The sequence below is a fragment of the Anas platyrhynchos genome, chromosome 3 (assembly GCF_047663525.1).
Source record: "Anas platyrhynchos isolate ZD024472 breed Pekin duck chromosome 3, IASCAAS_PekinDuck_T2T, whole genome shotgun sequence".
Classification (NCBI taxonomy): Eukaryota; Metazoa; Chordata; class Aves; order Anseriformes; family Anatidae; genus Anas; species Anas platyrhynchos.
In genome coordinates, this window is record NC_092589.1 from 58,537,300 (window position 1) to 58,550,893 (window position 13,594).

The following is a 13,594-nucleotide window of genomic DNA, read 5'->3' on the forward strand; positions in this document are numbered from 1 at the left end:
TTTGCTAGGCATATTGCTAATACAACTTGAACATTTTGGAAGTTACTGTTACTGTGCTTTCATACACATTGAGTACAAATACAGCTGTATGTATGTTGCTATTATATTTCCAGAAAACACTGCTTCCTAACAATGAAAGAGATGGTTGTAGAATAGAGTACTAAAAGGAATATTTTCTTCTAATTTTGAAGTCAAACAAAGGAAATCTGTCAATCAGTTAATGGCAATTTTTCAGGTGTTACATTGAGATCTATGCCAAAATAGTGGTTAAAAGGCCATCTTATTCTTCTTCTATTGTGATATTTTTACTTATTTCAGAAACACCATTTCTCTTTTTGGCTCTCTCCTGAGTTTTGCTAGTATCTTTCACTAATATTGTTTTCAATTTTTGACAAAACTACCACACAGTCTCTGAAAAATAAGACAAAATAAGAAGTAATTACTCTTTCCTCTGTGTAAGATTTTTTTTTTTTTTTTTTTTTTTTTTTTCCCAGACTAGAATTAGTTCAAGGTAAGTCTGACAGCATGTTTTCACCCCACCAACTTGTAATAGAAACACTACAATGCTGAATTCTGAGGATGGCAGTATGGTTAAATTCTCAATAGACCTGAGACCTGACAGACCTCAGGTATGTTGTGAAGTGAAACTATCTTCAACAGAACCACTTTAGTTATAATACAGAACAATGTATTTCTGTTTCATAAGACACCTGACACATTTATATATATATATATATATTTTTTTTTTTTTTTCTCATTGAAAACAGATTAACAGAAACATAGGCACAAAAAGAGTAAATTTGGGAGTAGGAAAGAAAAAATATTTTCTCATAAGCTAAATAGACTCATATTGAGTTGAAGACTTGCAGTGTTGATTTCCAGTACCATTTGTTTTGTCACTTATTTCTAAAATAAGAGTCTGGCACATATTAGTCAGCCTTTCAAAGATGTTGCAGTTGGAGCCTAAAACAATAATTTAAAAATTCACCTGAATGCTTTTAGTACTTGCAACAAACACAGGGCTCTACACTGATGCTCAGTATTACCTGCTACTGCTTTCTTCCCTCTTTCTGGTACCATGATGAGTCTTCACATTCTCCTCCCTGAGAAAGACTAAAGGGACCCTATCTGCCAGGCCAAAAGACAGTATGGGAAGAGGAAATAATGAGAACAAGGATAGACCAAAAATAAGCCTTCAAGTGGCCTTTACTGTTTCCAAGATTGCCAGCATGACCATATCTTGGCAAACACAGTTTGAAAGCATAGAAACTTTTAATAGTTAGGGGACCCTTGGGATCTAGGAATTATGAACAGGAAGAAAGACATCTAAAAATGTGGCTGCTATAGCTCAAGAGATGTAGCTTTCCAAAAGAGAATGAAAGTTTTATATTTCAAGTTATGGAAATACACAATGAAGGTAGAACTAACTACAATTCACTAGTTCATTCAGACACTTCTACAGCTGGTCTTGGTCCAGTGGAGAGGGGATCTTTCAAAAGCAAACCGACGTCACAGCAATAAGTCAAATCTGTGAAGGGAAAAGTCTGAGCAAATAACTTGAGTCCATACTATACATAACAGTGTGTTTTGTAGCTGCTAAACTGGCAGCATGACACCAAAAACATGGTTTAGTCAGATATTTTTAATTTAGACAACTGTCTAATTAATTTTGGACAGGTTACCTTAATTTCTGGTTGTTTCTGACTTATTTCTGTCTCCAAGTACTACTTCTATCTTGGCAAATAGCAGTAATGCAAAAGAATTGTTTTTGCTTTTAAACAAACACCCATTAATGACCTTTATGACCTAAGTCATAAAAAATAAAAATATACTGGAGCTGAAAATGTTTTTTTTTGTTTGTTTGTTTGTTTTTTACCCTTCTTTTTGTCTTTTAGGATGTATAGTTGAGGGATTGTCACTGAAGAAAGTAAATTAGAGAAGTTCGGGTTTTATATTATGCTGATACACTTGGTAAATTTCCGTAGCATTGGTTTTGAATAAAAAAGGTAAAATCTATGCCCTTACTCAACTAATATGTTGAACTGTTTTTAATCTATCAGTCAGGAGAGGGATTTTATTACTTCATTCTTTAAACAAGGGGAATCATGTGTAAGTCAGAAGCTCTATGTCATTACTGGGTCGATGAACTACAAAGTTACCTCATAATGGTATTTTATTCAGAAAAAAAAATGTTTTGGAGTGAACACAAAAAGGTCTTGAAAATGCCTCACTCCCATGAGAGCATAGCATAACAGTTTTCAACACTTCCCACTTCTGAGCTGCCGTATGAACCAGTGTGGAGGGCTGTCTGTATTGCTACTGTCCCATGCCTACAGACTGCCAGTGCCATGCATCTCCAGCCATCCACCTCCAGCAGAATCGCTGTGCAGAGAGATAGGCCACAACATTCTGCCCTAGTTCTCGTAAAGCTGGAGGGCCCCATCTGTGTCAAAAACTGCAGACTGCTATAGAGTAGAACAATTATTTCCACATAACATCAGAGACAAGATATCCTGGTGGACATTAGCAATTTTGCAAGCCCTGGCTCTATAGCAGGCAGCCCCTCTAGCATTTGTGCCATGTAATACTTATCTGCCGGTCACATAACATCCCTCCCATTACAGTCCTCTCACCATCCTCCCATTTCATGGCCAAGGCATGCAGCAGCCAGCTTCTCACAGTAGCTGGGGACTTGAAGGAGAGAGCAGAGAAAGGATGAGAGAGCAGTGCTTCAGCTGTATCTTATACATGTTTGTCCACTTCCTATACGCATAAAGGAAAACAAGTTCCAACAAGGGTGAACATCTTTGGAAAGATGCTTGATGTCACTAACTCTGTAACATCTGAACTACTAAAGAAATTCTTGTATGTATATAATAGACATAAAGGGTGAATGTGTGAGAGTTGCTTGTGTCCTCTCTCCATGCATTGTGACTGTCACTCCCCACACTGCAAACCCCAGACTGATATGAAACCTATAAGCTTATCCAAAGATTCGTCTAATGGTGTTGAAAATCTTTGCAAAAGCTGGCAGGGAAAACTAGTCCTTGCCTGAGTGTCAGGGCTGTTGCTTTTGGGGTCCTGCTATTCCCAGTGATGGTACTGTCTTTTGGCATCGCTGCAGCACTGCCCACAGCTGTACACGGCCCACTGCCCAGGTGGATCTGCAAATTGCATTCCAGTGTTCAATTACGCATAGCTTTTGACTGTATATATTTTTAGATTTGTGAGAGTCGAGCTATACTCAGGGTAGATGAGCTGAAGACAACAAAATAAAATCAATAAGATAGAAAGCACTGCCAGTTACAAAATGACAAAATATCCTTATCTTCAAGCATCCTAATGCCTGAAACTACATACTGCCAAGCCTCCTTCAGCTTTGCCAGTCTGAGAGCTGTTACCTGATTTCTGTAACAGAGCAGCCATTTCAGCAGAGCTCAGCACATCTTTGGGCTTATGAGTCTACAGCAACTTCTCTGAGTTGATCTTGTAGCGAGGAAATATCTGTAAGAGAGAATGCCAGCAGTGGCAAACATTATAAATTCTGCTGGGCACCTGCTGCAGTTAAATGCTTCTTCCATGTCTAGACACTGTGTGCTTTCATTTCCTCTAGACAAAGACAGATGTATTCACCATGTTTTATTGTTATCACTTTCCTACAGATTCAGCAAAGAAAACACATGGTTTTCGTAGCAGCATTTCACTCAGTGAAGGAACAAGTCTGTTTTAAACCACCTTTTTGCCCTTAGGATTTGTGTAGGTTCCCGTGCTTCAATTTGACATTATATCTATCTATGGATGCTCTAATACTCTGGCTCAGATTATGGCTGAGCACTGACAAAGAAGGGAAAGCTAAAATCACCAATGCCTCTTTCTTCTTTTTTTTTTTTTTTTTTTTTTTTTTTTTTTTTTTTTGTGTGTGTGAGATTTCATTCAGGTAGTTGTTACTTCTAGGACCAGAGATTCTTCATTCCAATGGGATTTCTCTTTATTGATTGCACAACACAGGTCCTGAAGATAGCAAGGATCATTCTACATTCAACATTTCCTAATTTTAGAGTGCTTGACTTTGCTAATGACCTTTTACTATGATTTTCTGGAATGTTCTGTGTGATGTTTACAGGGGAACAGTATGTTTGTCTCTGTGTGTGGGGGTTTATCCTTTATTGAAATGAAGTGTCCCAATCACTCTAACAGCTTGTATTATAAGAAGTCAGGCTGCATTTTCCAGCACAATGGCCAATACTAACAAGCTCAAAAACATAACTCAATTAAACATCAAAGCTTCAAGCCAGCCTGTACCTAGGCAGTATTCAGAAGTGCCTGACCATAAAAGCTACTGATAAAGATGCATGTCCAAATAATATTATTAGAACCTGAGCAGAAGCAAATTTAGTGTGGCTCTTTTACCCACAAGTGAAATAGAGAGGAGAGAATACATGCAGAGGACAAAAATGGTACTTTTGCACCACAGATACAAGAAGGCTAGCATGCCAATGATCACACACTGCAAGATTCCTGAATGGGCAAATATGTGCTCTGCAATTAACCAATTTCACAACTCCTTTTCAATTCTGAACTGACTGTAAAGGTGTTTTATGATGGTTTTATAAGGGCAATTCAGCCTGAACTGGGCTAATAAGAAGAATACACTGCTGTAGTGTTTTCTGCTTTTCAATAGAGTATAATCAAATATTGAATGCTGTAGAGTAACGGTTGTTTGCATGGGAGATCATAGAATCCACCTCCTCTTAGTATTCCCTGTTACCTTTTTCTGGCAGTGTTTGGGTTGTATATACAGGTGTGATCTAAGAAGTTACAAGCTGGTGTGCCCTGTCAACATCCAGTGAAATTATTATTATATTTTTTTTTTTAGGTCTTATCTTTACAAAACTGTTATTTAGAGTTATTTAGTAGACTGATGTGGTATATTACTGCCATTTAGGTAGCCTGCAAAATCAGATTTTTTTTTTTTTAATTATTTTTTTTTTTAGATGTAGGTTGTTATCTTACAGAAATTTTGAAAATACAAAACGTCATCTGGAGAAATAGTTTGAATGTAACTAGATAGCCTAAGTCCACTTCAGAGTTATCTCACTGGAAATGTTAAGCTGTAACTAATTACCATTTGACTATTACCATTTCCTGTTAGACTTAAAAAAAATTAGCAATTGCTACTTCTGAACTTTTGCTGAAAGTCATTTCGAGCATGACTCAAAAAAGGTAATTTCTCCAGACCAACTTTACCATTTTTAACCTTGCTCATTTTCCATTGCCTCGTACCTCTTATTGTCCCTGATGTAGAGTGAGTACTAAGACAGCTTTCTGCTCTATGTTTTGGTTATGAAATTAACTAATAGTCTCAGATACAAGTCCTTTAAAAGTGTTGGGAATTCTGTGAGATAAACATGAAAGAGGGTGAGAAAGTTGTCTGGCAAAATACCTCTGGGTGTTTGTTACTGGCCCAGAAGGAGACAGGGAACCTGGGCAGATGGTTTGATGCTTTATGGCTGTTCTTATAAATTACATGAACCTCTGCAAGTTCTGATCCTCAGAGTTACCTTGATCAGTCCTAGATCCTCATATGTCTGTATCTTACTGGCATTGCTAGTTGCAAAACCATGGAGTCTCAGAGCTGCAAAAGGCCAGATGCTTAGAAGGTGTGGTGGTTTTACCATGCTAGGCAGCTAAACACCACAACTGCTCTCTCACTCCCCCTCCTTAGATGAGGAGGGGAATAAGTAAAGTAAAGAACAACCCATGGGCTGAGATAAGGATAATTTAATAAAAGGGAAAAACAATAATAATTATGAAGGAAAGATTATTATTAACTAAACAATTTAACTAAAGGAAAAAAAAAAAGGAAAGGGGGAAAAGGAAGGGAAAAAAAAAGGCTATGTGGAAGTGCAGAGGAAAGAAATTACTCTCTACTTCCCACAAATGAGCGATGCTTGACCACGTCATTGAAGCAGGGCCTCAACACACATAGCCAGGATCACGTGCTGCTGCAAGGAAAGTTAACATCCCAGCCAGACCCAGTACAGAAGGTGCTCATGGAAGTTACAACTTGGATGTACCCTCTTCTTATACTATTCCCTTGGCATCCTCTTTTGACCACTGCAGGAGATACTACTTTTATAGACTTTTGCTTTGGTACTGTAAGGATCATATTGTTAGCCATATAGCTTTAGAGATGTTAGACACCATTATAGCTTTGGAATAACTGGAAATGATGAGTTTGGAAACATTATTTTGGTCTTACATTAGTGTACATGGGTACAAAATAGGAAACTTTACGCTGCATTTTTTAGGAAGACTTTACTGTACTAAAGAATAAAGGTGATACTGTTGATCAAATATACACTTACTGTCTTTACCTTTCTCACATGGTTTATAAGGTTTGGAAATTTAACATAAACTTACGCAAGCTTATTTTTGGCAGTGTAAAGCAATGATAAATATTTAAGAAAGTTGAGATTCTTACATGACTTTATTTAAAAATCTTTCAAATAAATGCAAAGTTGTTCTGTACATTTATCATTGATATTAATAGGAAGTGCATGTGAATACAAAAAGGACAATAAAGTGGTTCTTCAAATGCCAGTGGACTGTAAATCAGTCCATATGGGATTGAGTATTTGTTGCACTACCTCAGCAGTTACCTCAATTTCAGTATAATTGGGTTCTAATTAAATTTTACTTTTGGAGAAAGGCTGCTAAAAATTAAATCTTAAGAGCTTTATTTTTCAAGCTGAGAGCATGTTGGCAAGTGTTCACTGTAATAAGCCTGTTAAAAATCCGTTTATTTATCTCACTTGGCCTCTATAATTCCCATGGAAGTAAAAAAAAACAAACAATGAAGAACATCTAAAAACCAAACCCAGGTGTCCTGAGCTATGATTTTCACTAGGATTGTCTGGAAAAAAAAAAATAAATTAAAATCCTTCCCAAGAAAACAAATCATACAAAAACAAAACAAAACATTTTTTCTTGAAAATGTCACAATTTTGTGTGATATAAGGTAATAGAAAATCCATTAAAGTAAATGACAAACTTGTTTTGAATCTAACCAAGAAGCAGAGAAAAATGAGATTTAACTTCAGAGAGTCTTTATTTTTGAGGAAAAGAACAAAATGCCCAATTCATACTCTCTGGTGTTGGTTTTAAATCTAAGGAAGTGACTGACAGTTCCCATGCAGCACTGATGTGCAGCAAGCTAAATAAAAAATCTAATTTTAAAGGGTCTGTCCTGTCTATAGAGAATTTTTACTAGAGAATCCCCTTGATATTTAAGAAAATTACATGTCTTTTCTTTCATGTGAAAGATATTGATATGAACAAGCACAATATAGCAATTTGATGAAAAGTGCAGAAAGTTAAAATGTTTATTCCATCAGTGTGTAAGGTGAAAATAAAGATATTTTCTGACAAATTCTTGTATCAGACATTGCTCAGCTGAAGACAGGGTAGACCATAACACTTAATCTTGTTCCCAGAGCTTGTATAATGGCAGAACAAAAAGAAAGTTTTAAATAAAAAAAACATTTTCCCTTCTTGCTGTGACAAAAATTTACACAACAGATAGAGACCCTTCCATTCCTATTAAATATATTGAAAGTTTTCCTGTTTTGTAAATCGTCTTTAATGAAATTTTGTTGGTTCAATGACTGTGCAGATTGCTCATAAAGAACATAGAAAATATTGTAGGTGGTGTGAACAATGGGACAATGCTGATTTTGTAGTGTATCTATTATATACTTTGCTTAGTGGCAAACATGTCTAGAGGGATAAAAAACCCTCATGATTTGTAAACACATAGAAGACCAGAATAAGTTATGTAGCTGATACTGCTGAGTAGACACACACATAGTCCTGCTGAGGTCTTCAATATTCTTCAAAAAGTGTGTTATCTTAGGGGACTGCTCAGAAGTGGGAACAGCTAACAACACAAGATTTGTCAAAATCATAGAATCATTAAGGTTGGAAAAGACTTCCATGATCATCTGGTCCAACCATTCCCCTACCACCAATATTGCCCACTAAAACATGTCTCTAAGCACCAGGTCCAACCTTTCCTTAAACAGCCCTAGGGATGGTGACTCCACCACCTTCCTAGGCAACCTGTTCCAATGCCTGACTGCTCTTTCTGAGAATAAATGTCTCCTAATTTTCAACCTAAACCTCCCATGGAGCAACTTGAAACCATTCCTTCTAGTCTTATTGCTAGTTATCTGTGAGAAGAGGCCGACCCCAGATCCCCACAACTTCCTTTCAGGTAGTTGTAGAGAGCAATAATGTCTCCCCTGAGCCTCCTCTTTTCCAGACTAAACAACCCCAGTTCCCTCAGCCACTCCTCACAGGACTTGTGTTCCAGACACTTCACCAGCTTTGTAGCCCTTCTCTGGGCTTGTTCCAGGGCCTCAATGTCCTTCTTGTAGTGAGGGGCCCAAAGCTGAACACAGTACTCGAGATGCAGCCTCAAGAGAGAATCCTTAGGGGTAGAGGGGGACGATCACCTCCCTGGTCCTGCTGGCTACACTATTCCTGAAACAGGCCAGGATGCTGCTGGCCTTCTTGGCCACCTGGGCATGGACTTGACAAAACCCCATGAAATCAGACAAATATCAGTCTTCAGATGATGTAGTAAATTAACATTTATAATAAAATTAAGTTAATATCCAATATATGTTAATTATGTTGATAGAAATATCAGAATTCTTAATCTGGCTGTAAGTATTCATTCAAATATAGGCTAGACACATCTTCCTGCACTGGTGCTCCTTTTAAATCCTAACCTCCCCTCCTAGCACAGATGTTTAATTCACCTTCTATGGAATGTGTTCCACTGTAGATGTTTTTGCCCTCATTAGAATAATGCAGAGCCTGAATATCTGGTTGGTTATATAGTACTACAACTAGAAAGTAGGTACTTGCTGGGCAGTCACAAGTGAACACTGGTTTCTGTACTCAGTGCTCCTTTGTCATCATCATAAACATAACTCTCTATTGTAAAAAATGAAATATAAAATAAAATAAAATAAAATAAAATAAAATAAAATAAAATAAAATAAAATAAACCCTTTTTGCTCATCAAAACCCAATAACAGAGGAATTCCATGACCTGACCTACAAATAATAGTGGTGGTTTTTTTTGTTTTTTTGGGTTTTTTTTTGTTTTTTTTTTTTTCTTTTTTAGTGGAGGAAGGTGCAGCCTCTATAAGACCAGTGCTGAAATTAGAAGTGGTGGGATTTCTCAGAGAATACTGTAACATGACCATGATGACTAATTCATTTTCCAGAAAGAGAATTTTCTCTGACATGGGTTGGGGAAATAATCTAGGAGAAGACAGTGGGAAGGTATCAGAGAATAAACTCCTAAGGATTCCCAAAACAGTAAATAATACTCTGGAAACCTGACTTGGTTTCATCCTTGAAGTTACAGTTCAGAAGGAAGTTGTCATGTACCTCATCAAGGACCTCAGTGTACTTCAGTGTATTTTTTGGGGTATGGTGGACTATAAAAGGTTAATGCCATGAAGGTAGGCATACATCTTCCTGGTAGGTGTATTGAAGTGCTCTTTCAGTGATCACTTCAATGTCATGGTCCACAGATGGATTTTTTCATTTTATTGGATATTCTGATATTCCATACCGTAAGAAATATCTAGACAATTTTGTATACTGCAGTATGTTCTATAGCAGTTGAGAGATTTTTTTTTTTTCCTATTTAAATTCAGTGAGTTTTTCAGTTCCAAGAAAGAAGGAAAAAAAACAAAAAAAAAACCACCAGAAATTAATCTTTCATATAGTAGTGTGATAGAAATGCCTTAAAAGAAAAAATGAGGAATATGATTTTCTCAGTCTGTTGTTACAGCCCCAGGGTATGGTGATAAATAACATTTTGCTTTTCTTCTCTTCCCCATTACTGTGGCAGTGCTAGTGTTGTTCCTTCTGGAAAAACTCCATGGTACAAATAACAAGATAAAACCACTTTCTCCATGTTGTGAGCTGAACATAGAACATTAACTTGAAAAATCAATGGTCCTCATAAGATTATAGTTTTCTGGGATGGGGAAAGGAGACTTTTGAGACCAGCCTCAAGTCTTAAGAAGTAATATATGAGACTTCACAGGCTATGCAGTACTAACTTTACCTACAGAAAGTTTATGGTGCTTAGGAAGGCAACTTAAGCTGGTGCTTACATACATCTGTGCTTACAACCCTCTGTGATATGCCCTATGTGGCGACCGGAGAGTGTAATATATGCCAGGGTCTTGTGCTGTTATAAAGTTGGGATAAGGGTAGGGCATTCACCCTGACCTGGAAGCTGGAATGTGTCAGGTAATACAAACATACTCTTACAGCACTGGTATTTTGGTATTTATTATTTCAGGAAGAAATAATACAATACCATTGAGGCTGGTCTCTAAAACACTAAGACTTATATATATATGTATATGTATATATATATATATATATATATATATATATATATATATATATATATAGGGAAATTCTCTTGTTTTGTGATCATGTTAGAAAGGAATGGTAGGTATTTGTGGTAGGACCCTTACTTAGTTTGGATGAGAACTTTATTGTAAGTATGACAGAAAGAGAGAAAAGTAGCTGAAAGGAATCATAAAATAGAGTCATGGTAAAAGAATCATAAAATACTCTTATTTATTTTTTAAAGTAAATCCTAGCATCTTATATCAACAGAAGAGATCTTATATTTGTTTTAAAACCTTGCTGAAATAAGACAAAGCAATCTCAGCCTGAGCAGATAAAGAAAATTTCAAGGGCAGATTGCATGTCTGGAATAACTCTGAAACTATTGCTGAGAAAAAAAATCTATTTCTTTTATCTCTCTCTCTCTTTCTTTCTCTCTTTTTTTTTTTTTTTTTTTTCCCCAGTCTTTACATCTGAAAACTGACAGGAGGTACCACAAAAAATTAAAGATCCTCAGGCTCCCCCCCCCCCCCATGTCCGTGTTCCAGCACGAACATGGACATGACAATCACAGCAGTGCAGTTTCTTCCTGGCCATGACGTGTTTTAAGATAAGTGGTCCTCCATTTCATTTCCTCTTCTTTCATTGGCTTTCATATTTATCCTACAAATATGTGTGTATAAACGGTATTTTTGAAGGTGCCCACTCTTTGTTGGCATTTTAAGTAGCACTATGAAACCTCTGTTAATAAAAATAATGCTGTGTTATCTATTTCTGAACTCTGGGTATAATGCTAGAGGAATGTTTTTGTTACATCCTACTTAAAATACCTCTTCACAACTCTTTTCATATCTGCAAATGCTGATGTATAAAACGGCTGCTTTTTGTGTACTCTGTGACCCTTGATGTGTGATGATGTGCTCCTCCCTGACATTGATCTGGCCATTGCTTTGCACAAACACCAGCCTTGCTCAAGCAGATAGTGGCTAGTAGATAGAGTACTAGTTATGCTCGAGGCCTTGCTCATACAGAGAGTAATTTGCTGTGCATGCTTTATAGGGAGATCTTAGCTAAGCAACATAGAGGACTGCACATATAGAATCCTTTAGACATAAACTGTTGACCAAGTCTGGGACTAAGATTGGATTCAGCCACACTTATGTTCCTTACCTCCTTGTCTCAAGGAGTTTAGGAATCAAGGGCCAATGGGAGGAGGGGAGGAGGATAGGGTGGGGGGACGAAGAACACACACATACATTCTGAACTTTGTGGCTTAATGGGAGGGCTTCCCTAACAATCTTATCTATCCCTATCCTCTATGCAGTAAATTATCACATGTGCACCTTCCCATCATTGAATCTTTGTGAACTCATGTAAGCTTTACTAAATCAATACTTCAAATAAATAAACCATGTGGCTGTTTCTCTCTTCTGAGAGAACTGTGTTTCTCGTCTGTGACACAGTGGCCCCATTTGGGCCAATAACATTGAGGATTGAGAGGCTGAATTTTACTCGTCTTGCGGTTTATTTCTGAAAGAACATTTAATAAACTCAGACTTACTGTCTCCTGTACTAAACAGACAAGTAGATGTATCATTAACTTGTATAGACATTGGTTTACATTGCTTTTCTGGGACATTTCATTTTTTTTCCCCTACCTTATCATGATAAATACAATCTTAATTGGAAGGAATATTGTTGGCCAAACTATGCAGCTTAGCTATCTTTTGAAAATATTTTTGATAAAGCTGACACAATATGTGGTGCTTGATTCCCCAATTCTCTCTAAAACCATTTAATATATCTGTTAAAAAAGGGTAAGAACAGTGTGTACAAAGATGATTATTATGGGAAAAAGAAGGGGATAAATCTGAAGCCTAATCACTAGTTTTGTTATATTAGCCTCAGGCGAATACTATGCTTCTCCCCTAATGACAATATTCAATACCTAATACATATAGTAAAGCATTTGTCTCTGGTGTACTTTACAATATGCATATCCCCAAATTGTTAGCAGCTGCCTGGTTCTCAGACTTCATGTTCATTCAGCTGTTGACTTATCTGTAATGACTGCCAAGAAGAGGATTAAGTAGTACATACTGTAGTAGCTGTTCTAATGAAGGCTTTTCTTGCCAAGATTTTGAATTTTATATTTTGGTTGCAAACCATAATGGATTGGGCTCTTTGGTGACACAGCTGAACAGAATGTGAGGTTACTTTAAATTCCCTAATGACTGGCCTCTCAAACTTTTGCCAGTTAACTTCCCTAGAATAATATTTCATGATACACAATTTCAAACCTCACTTTTTCTGGGTATTTTCAACATAGAAGTACTTTTAGGCAGAGTTGTTACTTTGAACTGGTTCTTAGCAGATATTCTGGTTCTGCAGAATCTCCTCAGGTACAGGATGTCCAAAGGATTCTTACACTAGAAACTGACCAAATAGGTATCCAAATATATATTTCTCTCGCAAGTAGTTCTTCCTCTAGCTGTTTGTCTAAGACCAGCTATCTTGTTATGCAAATGATGTCACTTTAATATAAACACAGAGAAGGCTTAAGCTTATTGGGAGAAAAAAAAAAAAAAAAGTGAAGTTGAATGGTTGAATGATAACCCTTGCTAAAAGAGAAAAATTCTCCTTCTTGGATAAATGTGTGCTTTTTAGGTATGTCTACAACAATGTGATTGACTTAAAGTAGCAATGGCTCAATGCAGCACTCGTGAAATGAGGTGGCTGCAATTCTGCAAGCCACACGCAAAAGGACTGTCTCACTTGAAAGAAAGTATTCTCTGAATGACATATTTGGCGTTTTGAAAATCAGGAAAACATAAGAACAAGTATCAGTTAGGTAAGTAGACAAGAAGTTGAAACCTATGAGCTGAGTTTCAACATCTAAATATTACTCACTGATATACCCTACCAACCCACCACTTTCTCTGGGATTCACAATGAATTTAAGTATGGTAATTCTGCTGTTATATTCCTGCTTAATGTGCATAGCATATGCTCCCATCTTATCTTCCATCTGCTGAATTTAATTTAGCTTTTTAAAAGTGTGTGTTTCACAAAGTCTGCCAGAGAAGTCAGTAATCCAAGCAGAGTGTGGACCACCAGCAGTTTCCATGCAATGTACTAAACAGTG